The sequence below is a fragment of the Arachis duranensis genome, chromosome 10, assembly GCF_000817695.3.
Source record: "Arachis duranensis cultivar V14167 chromosome 10, aradu.V14167.gnm2.J7QH, whole genome shotgun sequence".
Classification (NCBI taxonomy): Eukaryota; Viridiplantae; Streptophyta; class Magnoliopsida; order Fabales; family Fabaceae; genus Arachis; species Arachis duranensis.
This window is the reverse complement of record NC_029781.3, coordinates 92,393,137-92,405,845: the sequence shown is the minus strand read 5'-3', so window position 1 is coordinate 92,405,845 and position 12,709 is coordinate 92,393,137.

Here is a 12,709-nt window from a genome sequence, read left to right as displayed (position 1 = left end):
AAGATAAATAAATTGTTTTTTTTTTCTTTTGATTTGTGTTTCGTTTCTCTAAAGAAACAGAATTAATTGGTTTATGATCTTTTGCTTTAGTGAATAGTGGTGATGGATGGAAGAACTTGATACTGATTTAATGTGGTGATGAAGAAGAAAGATAGAGTTAAAATTGTTGTTTTACAATTTTTCTACCATGTACTTACTATTATCACTTATTAATTATGCTACACATTTATAATTTTTTTTAGATTTATCATGATTTTGATTGATAAAAACTAAATATTTAGATATTATAATAGAAAAATTTAAAAACTAAATAAATAAATTATGTACTAAAAATATTTAGATTAGTATCTAAAACTAATTAAGATAACATCTAAAAAAATTATCAAAAAATTGTGTTTCACTACCGTGTGAATTATGAATAGAACTCATTGTATCGCATTAGAGATTACATCTTAAAATATTTTTGTTCTTTCTCTTTAATTTATTAATAATATAATTATCAAATGCTCATAATATACTAAATTAATTTTAAATAATTTCAAACTAACATACATCATGCTAAGAGTCAATTCAGATTGATATTTGAAAATGTATCTTTTTTTTAATATATATTTTTAATAAAAATATGTTAAAATATGTATTTTATATTCGTATAGGGTTTTTAAGAAAAAAATTTAAATATTAAAAGTAATTTTGTTTTATTTGAATAGAAAAAGAAGTATTTTTTAAAATTAAATTACATAAAAAAGACATGTCAAAAAATAAAGTTGCATCATTTTCAATTTTTGAGAAGCTTTTAAACCATATTCCTAATTTTATAAAAGTACGATATTCCTATTGCAATTATACATAATCTTAAAGAATATCTTATCATAATTGTGAACACTTTAATTGTGCTTTTTCTTAAAATTGATAACTCTATCTTTACGAAGGATTTCAGGTCTATTAGCTTGTATAATGTTGTTTATAAAATTATCACTAAAGTATTGACTAATCAACTTTGGCCTTTTCTTCCAGATATTGTTAGTCCTTTACAAAGAGGTTTTATTCCGGGTCGTGGTGCTCCTGATAATATTATTGTGCCCCAAGAAATTCTGAATTTCATAAAGCACACAAAATTCAAAAAAGGTACTCTTGTTTTTAAAATTGATATTGAAAAAGCTTATGATAGAGTGGATTGGAGGTTTTTTGAGAGTACTCTCACTGCTTTTGGTTTTCTTATCATCATTATTAATTTGATTATGAATTGTGTCCGTATCATCTCTTTCTATTATGTGGAATGGAAATAGATTGGATAGTTTTGCTCCTAGAAGGGGGCTTAGACAAGGCGATCAAATATCTCCTTACTTATTTGTACTTTGTATAGAAAGACTTGCTTGCTATATATCTCATAAGGTGGTCGAGGGTATGTGGAAACCAGTTTCTATCATTAGGGTTGGCCTAAAATTTTCTCATTTGATGTTTGCAGATGATCTCTTACTTTTCTATCAGGCTACAAAGAGTCATATCCAAATGGTCATGTGTTCTCTTAATATTTTTTGCAAGGCATCTGACATGAAAGTAAATCTTGAAAAATCTAAAACTTTTTGTTCTAAAAATGTGACTGCTCGTAGAAGAGATATTTTTACTAGTGTTTCTTCAATACATTTTGCTTTGGACTTAGGAAGATATCTTGGAGTTAACCTTAATCATTCCCGTATCAGTAAGGCTTCTTTTCAATCGGTGATTGAAAAGGTGAGGGAAAAATTAGCTAACTGGAAATGAAGGTTTCTAAATAAAGCAGGGAGACTTTGCCTGATCAGTTATGTTGCAGCATCCATTCCTATCTATCATATGTAGGTATCTTTTTTTTCAAATTGGGTTTGCGATAAATTATCTTCTATGATGAGACAGTTCCTTTGGAAGGGTCAAGTTGATGGCAGAGGTCTTTCTCTTGTTAATTGGAGGACCGTGATCACTCCAAAAAAATTTGGTGGCCTGGGTGTTAGAGATCCTGCGTGTGTTAATATATCTTTACTTGGTAAATTGATTTGGCAACTTTTTTATTGTCAGGACAAGTCTTGGGTTGCTCTATTGAGGGTGAAGTATCTGAGAAATGAGGGAGTTTTAGATGGCCCTGTCCCTTGCAACGCTTCTCATGTTTGGAAAAGTATCTCAAAGGCTTTTGGTGCTCTTAAGGATGCCTTCTCTTGGTGCATTGGGTCACTTGATCAATCTTCTTGGCTTGACAATTGGAGTATTGAGGGCCCAATTGCTAAAGATATCCCTTTTGTACATATATCTAACTCTGATTTAACTATTAGAGACGTTTGGAAAGATGGTCAATGGAATCTCCATAATGTTTTCTCTAACATTCCAGAAGATGTCAAACAGCATTTGAATGCTTTTAATCTGGATTTGAATGCTGGAGAGAGTTTGGGTTGGTCGTGGAGTGTGGCATCTTCTAGACTCTACTCAGCTAGGAGTAGGTACAGTTGGTTAGCCAAAATAAAGTTTGATTGGAATGAGCATGATAATTGGTAGAGGGTATGGCGACTGCATATTCCTGAAAAGTACAAGTTCTTGATTTGGCTCAATCTTCATAATGCTATTCCTACGGCAAAGTTTCGTTTGGGTCATGGCTTAGCTTTATCTAGCACCTGTCATCGGTGTCAAAATGGTTATGAATCCATTCTTCGTTATCTTCGAGAGTGCCCTAGTGCCAAGGAAGTCTGGAACTTTTTAGGCATCTATATTCAGATAACTCGGATTTCCGTGATTGGCTCTACAAAGGTGCAAGGTGTGGAGATATTTTTCTATTCTTTTCGACCTTTTAGTGGATTTGGAGAAGCAGGAATCATGACTTATTTAATATAGATGACTCTTGGAGTGCTAGTAAAGTGGTGAGTTTGATTTGTAGTTCAGTAAGGGAGTTTAACACTATTTTTGCTATGCATCAATCTTTGTCTCCTCCTTCGCTTTGTTTGCATTGGGTTCCACCTCTAGTTCATTCTATTAAATTGAATTGTGATGCTAGTTATTTTGCTCCTTTTGGCTATGCTGGTTTTGGTTGTATCATTCGTAATTCTGATGGATGTTGGTTGAAAGGTTGCACTGGAAAAGTCGAAGTGTGCAGTGTTCTTTTTGCTAAATTGTATGCAATTTGGAGAGGTTTACTTCTTGCTTGGGATAGTGGATTTCATGAGCTTATTTGTGAAACAAACTGTTTAGAAGCTCTTTTCTTGGTAAACCAACGAATGCTTGGTAAGGATATTCCGAAATGGGATTTGGCAAAGCATATACAAGAGGTTATGAATTAGAATTGGAGAGTCTCTATTCTCTTAATTCTGAGGAATACAAATAGTATTGCATATTGTATGGCTAAAGCAGCTGTTTCTGGTGCCGACATTCACTCGTATTGGAGTCAACCATGGAGTGAGCTTTAACATCTAATAGATTTAGATATGAACCTAGCCAATTAATTTGGTTTTATCTTTATTTTTTTCTTTCTTTTCTGTTTAGTCACCGAAAAAAAGATAAAGAAAAAAAAGTAAAGTATAACTTTTTGTTCTCGAAATTTGTCAAAAATTTTAAAAATATCCTTAAATTTTATTTTGTTTCAATTTTATCCCAAAAGTTTTCGATTTGCATCATATATACTCTCGACGTCTAAATTTTCAAAAAATTTAAGACAAATCTAATAATAATGCATGAAAATTACACCTGATTTTCTTGTATTTAGGGTTGTTCTTATGAAATTGTTATTAAATTGGTCTTAAATTTTTTAAAAAATTAGCCGTTAGGGGTATATTTAAAGCAAATCGAAAACTTTTGAGATAAAATTAAAACAAAAAACCTTAGGGGTATTTTTAAAATTTTTGTCAAACTTTAAGGATAAAAAATATACTTTACCCAAAAAAAAATCTCTATAATTAACATGACGCTCATAATTGACCACAAATAATAAAAAAAAGTAAAGATCTAGAATTAAATTTAAAAAGGGTTGATAGGCATTATAATTTGCTGTGTAAGGATAGTGATAAATTCACATTTCATGGTATTTATCTGCTTTAAATGAGTGAAATTCATCGACTTTTCTCATGTTTATTCATTGAAATAGCATAGTTTTGTGAATTTCTTCTAATTGTGCTTAATGATTAAAAATATACATTTTAGACTCTTAAATTGCTAAATTTAATTCACTTTAATTTCATTTGATGCCTTAGTGTGTTTGTTGAGTGATTTTAGGCTTAGAAGGCAAGGATGACTTAAAAAAACATGCAAAAGTGGAGAATTCATGAAGAAATGAAGATTGGAGTTCCTTATGGCCATGCGTACACATGAATTTCAAGTTGCGCATATGCATAACTTATGCTTACGCATGAATACCAATTTGCGCATACGCATGGTATATGCGTATCAAGGTTCGAAAAACCGGACCGGTCATCAAACCGCTCTAACTACTGGTTCACTTGTTCATTGGTCCAACCAGTCTAACCAGTGGTTCAACCGGAAAAACCGTTTTAAAATAAAATAATAAATAAATTATAAATAATCATCCTAAATTATAATTATAGTATAATATAAATATTAAAATAGTTTTCAAATCTAAAAAACTACATTAAATGTCATCAATCAAATTCATATAATCTTATTAATATACAAACTCAAGTTAAATAGTATAAAGAAATATCAAATATTAAATGTCAATATAAAGATTTATCAATCATCAAAATCTCAAGATGTTCTTGTGAGTTTCTTTTTTTTTGGGATAACTATTTAAACATATTATGTAATTATGATTTTGATTTCAACTATTGTGCTAAAGAAACCTTCAAGTAACAATGTCTCCTCATCCAGCCCCTCCAATTTCTTCAGCTAAAGCCATAACAAAAAGAATGGTACCAGAAAATGAGGTAGTTAATGGATCATCAAATGAGAAGCTTTTTGTTATTGTAAGTGAAGATGAACAGGCTAATGCACAAGTTTGAATATAGCAACTTAACAGAGACAGAAAGAAAAAAGAAGCAGCAACAAAAGTTAAATACCAGCAACAAATAATCACTCTGAACCCTGAAATCAATAACTATTTCAAAAAAATTTAGAAACGTCATACTTAAAAATTAAAAAACGGCAACAGCAGCATAACAAATCCATTTTAATCAACAATTTCAACAACACAAAATTAATGATTTAATTAATTTCAGATTCAGAAATCACAAATCAGAGTATCAGACATTCAAAACACTAAACCTTCACCCAGCAATTACAAACAAAGCCAGCAAAACTAGCACAACCAGCAACTACAAATCAAAGCAAAACCAGCAACTACAAATCAAAGCCATTAGCAAATTTGAACAAAATAATTAGGAGCCATCAGCAAAACCAACAATTAGAAAACAAAGCCAGCAATTACAAAACACTAAACCTTCACCCATCAATTACAAACAAAGCCAGCAAAACCAGCACAACTAGCAACTACAAATCAAAGCAAAACCAGCAACTACAGATCAAAGCCATTAGCAAATTTGAACAAAGAAATTAGGAGCCATCAGCAAAACCAGCAACTAGAAAACAAAGCCAGCAATTACAAAACACTAAACCTTCACCCAGCAATTACAAGCAAAGCCAGCAAAACCAACACAACCAGCAACTACAAATCAAAGCAAAACCAGCAACTACAAATCAAAGCCATTAGCAAATTTGAACAAAAAAATTAGAAGCCATCAGCAACTAGTAAACCAGTAAAATGCCTCTGCCAACGAGCAATTAGAAAATACTAAAACAGAGTAACAATAAGTTTGAAAACAGAGAAACCACTAAAGCAGAGAAAACCCTAAAATACTAACCTGGGTAATTACAGATCCATCAACAAATACATTCAGAACCAAACTTCAAACCAAGACCGAAGAAGAAGAATTGAAGAAAAATGGAACAAAAATTGAAGAAGAGAAGAAGACCGAAGAACAACGACTTTAGATCTTAAAACCAAGAAAATGACTGAACATTCAGTGAAGATGAAGACATGAAGCCACTAACCTGGGTTCCGTGTTGAGAAGCCAGCAAAGTTGAAGACGACGTGCTGAGCTACTGGGTTTCGGACATGGGGAAGAGGAAGAAGCGGCGACACGGAGGACCTGGGGACAGCGGCGGTGCTGAGGGCCGGGGAACAGCGGCGGCGCTGACGACCTGAGAACCACGACGACGATGAAGGGCTACTAGGCTGGGAATGCTTCAGACTTCAGATGGCTAGGGTTCACCAGAGTGGAGTGAGACTGAGATGAATGAATGGGGGAAGAAGGGGGTGGTTCACGAGTGGGTCCGGGTCAGGTTTCATTTAAAAAAAAAAACAATTAAAAAACGGCGTCGTTTAGAGGAACCAACCGGTTATCGGTCCGGCCCAATCGGTCGGTTTTTGGCCGGTTCATCGGTTTTCCAACGGTTTTCTCTCCAGCGGTTATTGGAGGAAGACCGGACCATTTGCATTGCCTGTTCGCGGTTAAACCAGTTGAACCGGCCAGTCCGATCCAGTTTTTAGAACTTTGATGCGTATGCATGACTGTCAGCACGTGATTTACTTAAAATGGCATGTGGGTCGCGATTTCAGAACTTTTTTGGGCCCAATCCAACTCATTTCTGAAGTATTTGATGCTGAATTCAAAAATGATCAAGAGCGGAGAATTAGTATAGTTTAGAGCATGTTTAGGTTACATTTTTAAAGAGAGAAGTTCTCTCTTCTCACTAAAATTTAGGGTTCTTAGGTTAATTTCTCCTTATATCTAGGTTTTAATTCTTGTTTTAGTTTTATTTTTTTTATAATTTCTTGTTTTAATATCATAATTTGCCTAGTTTCTCTTGTTAATTTCTCTATTTTGCTACTTTTTAGTTTATGAATAATTGTCAATTTTCAAAATGCTTGAATTAGTTTTAGATTCTTATCATTTAATTTTTTGCCTTTTTTCCCTTCAAACCCCTTATGCTCATAACCGATAATATGCACACCTCACTGCAATTCACTTGAGAGACGATCTGAGATTTAATACTCTCGATTTTTATTAGTTTGCATTCGTGACAACCAAAATTAAACTCTGACATGGGTCATTTACCAGTTTGAAACTATATTTACAACGAGATTCGAGTTTTATAACTTGTGAATTTTTGAACCGATGATTGGCTCTCGTCAGGTAGGATTGACTGTGTGTACCCATTGGAGGATAACTCGAGAGAGATATAGGATTGTATAACCAATTATTTCTTATAATGTTCATACCTCAAGTATATATAGCACAAGGATTTTCTAAAGGTGGTGAATAATTTGGAGGTAATCCATATTGAGGCCATATAATGGGAATGGCCGTAGGAATGTCCTTTGTCGACCTTTGACCCGAAAGACTGGTCGAAGCCTCTATTTCAGGAGCTCTAGTGGAATTTCCACTGTCACTGTTTGACGTACTCATCGACGTTGAATCTCTATCTGTCATAATTAATCTACCACTGCGTAATCGCCTACATCTCTCGACACAAATTTAACTTGGAGGTATCACCAGGCGTGCTAATTTGTTTCACTCATTTTTTGATCGACTTTAACAAGTGGTGTAAAAACAAGTTTGTATCAAGATCTCAAGTATCGGTGAGCAGATACGACTCCTTTGAAAAAAGAGTGAGCTTAATTCGGAAATTACTTAATTAGTGCCGAAGCAATTTATATTGAGATCGCTAGTGGCAAACTTATGATAAGCGATAAAAGAATGAAGCATCAAATAGAAAAGATGATGAAAACGTAAAATATTAACTAAATCCAAGGAACAACAAAATATAAAGGAAATAAATAAATAAATCGAATAAGCAAAAGAAAGCAGATAAAAAAATTGACTTTCAACACTCACATGCACTTGCACTTCATGTTCTTCCGTTGCGTCGCAGAGACTGGAAATTTCATGAGTTTATGTAATGATCTAGTGTTCCTGAAAAATGAAGTCTCAAACCTCTCCTGAATTTTTACTATTTATAGACCATGAAATTGACTGATCCTGGAGCATGTCGTCCACGGTCCCATTCCCTCATTTTTCTCAACCACGACCTTGCCTTGACCATGAAAAATCTTTATCTCCAAGTTTTGACATTCACTTCTCCCTTGGTCTTCAAGTTTTGACTTTGCTCCTCAAATCTCGTTGCCATGTTCCCTTCTTCGGCTTCAAAGATCGAGTAGCGAGCCTTGATACCCAAGAAAAATTAATAACTACCTTTCGATTGCGACACTCTTTGTTTCATCTTTCGTCAACTTTGACTTGCCCTTTCTACTGCCACAGTCTAAATATCACGTTTATGGTCAAAAAATTTATTTTTTGTACCAACAATTTGCAACTAAAATTTGTGTAAATACATCTCATTACTATTACAAATGAGGTATTGTTATGTAAAATTGTAAATACTTTTAAGAATATATATGTTTTGAAGTGATTATCCAGACTAATGAGGTCGAATAAACTTGTAATAAAGGTAATCCAAGGGTCTTGTGGGCGCGTTTGGACAGTGGTTAGGGATACTTACAAACGACTTCAAACCCAAAGTCACCAAGTGCATGAATATGATGAGTGTCACTTAGAACAAAATGTTACTAGAAATAAAAATTTATAGGCAAACTAAGTGCTGATAACTATTACAAAGTAGGATTCTCTATGACAGGTTGTGTGATAATTAATGTCGTCAATGACGGAATCTTTCTTGTAGTAGAAAATCTTTGAATGAAAAGTTACCAATATGCTTTCCAAAGTCAGCATAAGTAACAGGTTGAAAGGTCGATAGAGAGACTTAGTTACAGCGAGGTACCTACTCTGGCCTTTTGGGCCTATTTTAGACCTTAGTCGACTGTAATTTTTTTTCGATAAGATAACGGGAGTATCTTCCATGTAGGCTTGTGGAAACTTGAGCTACTAGCTCATTATTCATATAGGAACAATATATATGAGTAAATAATGAATTGAATTTATTTATTTAAAAAATTTGGCCTTTTATTATTGAAAATTAATATTGTTACTCTCATTTTTTTTACGGTTTTTTTTAAAATGAGATAAAATATTAAAATTATCCTAAATTTTGAAAATGTGATAAAAATATCCTCAAATATTATAAAACGTAATAAAAATATCCAATGTTAAATATATATTCTTAAAAAGTATTTTAGAAATTGTATTTTATTGTAATTTTTTGTAAATATAATTAGAAAAATAAAAAATTTTTAATCCTTAAAATTTAGTTATTTTATGCTAAATGTGTGTGTCTATATATATAGTCAATAATAAAAAATACTTTTAAAAAATAAAAAATTATGGATTCACCTATATAAGTCGCAGCTAAAGTAGCAAAAATAAGGGCTTGAATACCGCTTGTAAATAATCCAAGGAACATGACCCGAAATCTAAAGATAGAGAGATTGTGGGCTATGTATAAATCAGTGGCATTCTAGATAGTCTGGATGGGATTCATTCCAAAAGGTATCACCCAGCTAGGCGAATTCAGGCGACAAGACAGGAGTAGACATAAGAAAGATCAGATCAAGGAATAAATTCTTTATTATTATCGTTCGCCCATAACGAGTAGACTTTAGTTTAGTGATCACTTACGCAATTCGACTGATGTTAATTAAAAAAAAAAAGTGATAGATAATTTCGACAAAGTTTTTAATTTTATATTTAGTTTTTAAATAATTATTCAAATATTTTTGGAAAATTAAGGATCAAATACATAAGTTGTATAAGTTGTTTGTCAAATATAAAAATTTGTTTACTACTTTTTATAAATAATAAAAGTAGAAAATATTTTTGTGGATATATCTTAAAACGGGCGTCATTTGATACTCTATCCTTTTGAATTTTTTATAAACTCAAACAAGTATATAATGAAAAAAATTATGTGATCGTGGAATGATATTATTAAAAATAAAATTTTATATTAAAATTAATTACTAAAATCAATAATTATATATATGTGTATAAATATATGTGTTGTTGAATTAATTTTTAATATGTATTTTATATTTTAACATGTATTTTTTACTAATAGCTTATTTTGATGTATACCTAATATATTTGTATTAAAAAATAAAGTTAATATTCAAATAAGTCCCTAAAAGATATGTTGTTCTCTAAATTTATCTTTAAAATATTTTATCAATCAGATTGGTCTTTCAAAAATTTTAAATTAATCACGTTTGTTTTTCCATCACTCTATTAACCATTTTTATCAACGAATAATCTCTGTATACAAGCAATTAAGGCATACAAGCTATACAAATCCTTTACCCTAAACGCGCCTCTTGTGGCATCTGTCTTTCACGCGCCTATTTAACAGAATATTAAATCAATCCAAATCAATTAACGCGCGAATATATAACTTCCAAAATTCAAAAGATTTTGTCTCCTTCCTCGAATCTCTTGCCAATTTCGTTCGATCTCCTTCCTGCGTTTCTTGTTTATGATGCTAAATTAATGTTGTTTTATGAATCTGCTGCAGAGGTGTATATTAGATGTTTTGGGGTGTATAAAATTATTTTTTGGGTGTACGTAATGAATTTTCATTTTGCACTATGGTAATTTGTTTCAGGTATAATTTGGTTTGTGGTTCTTTTGTCGGGGTGAATCACCACTGTTAGTCAACACTTCTTGGATGCTCTTTGTTAAAAAAAAAACAAAGAAATTAAATCATTCAAATGGTTATTTCAATGTTGCATGGAAGAAAATGCTTCGAAAGGGATTTTCACCGATCAATGTGCATCAATGAAAAGGGCTATAGAGGCTTGTATGCCAACAACAATTCACCATTAGTGTATTTGGCATATCATGAAGAAGATTCCAAGCAAATTAAACGGGTACAAGGGACATGCAGAAATTGAACAAGAAATGAGCCAAGTTGTTTGGAACTCTCATACCAAAGACTTATTTGATAGGAATTGAAATGATTTTCTGCTGAAGTATGGTCTTGTGGACAACATGTGGCTTTCAGGTAATGTTGTTTAAAATCTGCAGCAGAGGAGTAAATTGCATTTTTTTAGGTGTATTATAGCTTTTTTGGGTGTATTATGCAGATCTTTACGAAGACTGCGATACATGGGTTCCAATTTATCTGGATCACCACTTCTGGGCAGGGATGAAAAATACACAAAGGAGCGAGAGCATGCATTCATTTTTTAACAAGTTCATTACACGGAACAGCTCGTTTATTCAATTTATCAAGCAATACGATAATTGCCTCAGAAGTAGGGAGCAAGCAGAGAGAGAATCGGATGCTGCAAATTTTCATACGGTCATACCGTGTGCAACAAAATTCTCCATTGAAGCTCAGTTTCAACATGTGTACACTCACCAAAAGTTTAGGGAAGTCCAAGCACAATTCAGAGGAAAGGCAAATTGCATCACAAGATTAACGAACTCCGCTCTAGGCTATTCAGTATACGAAGTTGGAGAACAAGTTTGCAGCTTAATATTCAACAAGTTTGTGGTTACTTACGACTCAGTAGCAGTCGAGGTGAAATGCCAATGCTTATTATTCAAGTCAAGAGGCATATTGTGCCATCACGCACTAAGCGTGTTAAGCTTTGAACCTAGCCTATTTTTTGGACGTCCTCTTATACGAACCCTTGGAGGGCTTTGAAGCTCGTTAACGAATTCCAAGTTGGCATCTTTGTGAGATAACGAACATGTCCCCTTCTTTTTGGCTTTCAATTCTTCCATCTCAACCATGACCTTATCGTACGCACAGTGCAGAATGGCAGTTAACTCCTCCGATTCTGATGCAAATTTGCAAATATTTTACGAACAAAATACCAATTTGTCAAACCTCTTGCTTCGTGGCTCCAACAGTGGCTCGTCGTGGCTGCTCTTGATGTGTGTGTGTCGCCTCTTTACCTTCTTGCTCCATCGTTCCAATATATATCTCGGTGACACTTGGGTTACTCGTTCAAAGCTGGACAAACAGATTGCAAATGCCTCAAAGAAGAAGAAAACAAAAGATCTAAACGAGGTAAAAGTGATGTTCTTTAAACTTGTGGTGATTGATTTTAATTTTCTTGTTAATATTTTTGCTAATATGTGAGTTTATTATATATAGTTAAACCTCTTTGATGCTGCATCAGTGGTGCATCCAAATTCCAGCCAATATCAAGGACGTGTTATGAATTATCAGTTCAGAGAACCAGCAGCAGGGGATAGTTTTTTGGGTGTATAGTATATATATATTTCAGAATCTGTTGTTTATGTTATAAATTATTGTTTGTTTTTTTATTATGGTTTAGGATTTAGGGTTTAGGGTTTCAGGATTTAGGGTTTAGAGTTTAGGGTTTAGGGTTTTAGGATTTAGGGTTTTATGGTTTAGGGTTTAGGGTTTAGGGTTTTAGGGGTTTTGGAATGAAGCATTAGGGGATAGAAGTCTGGTGTATATTTAACTTTTCTTGGGTGTAAAATAAGATCTTATGGGTGTAAAAATCAATGATTTGGGTGTATAGTAGGTTGGGTGATTTAGGGTTTAGGGTTTAGGTTTTAGGGGTTTAGGGTTTAGGTTTTTAGGGTTTAGTGTTTAGGGTTTAGGGTTTAGGGTTTATGTTTTTAGGGTTTATGGTTTTAGGGTTTATGGTTTAAGGTTTTAGAGTTTAGGGTTTAGAGTTTTAGGGTTTTAGGATTTTAGGGTTTAGGGTTTAGGGTTTAAGATTTAGGGTTTTATGGTTTATGGTTTAGGG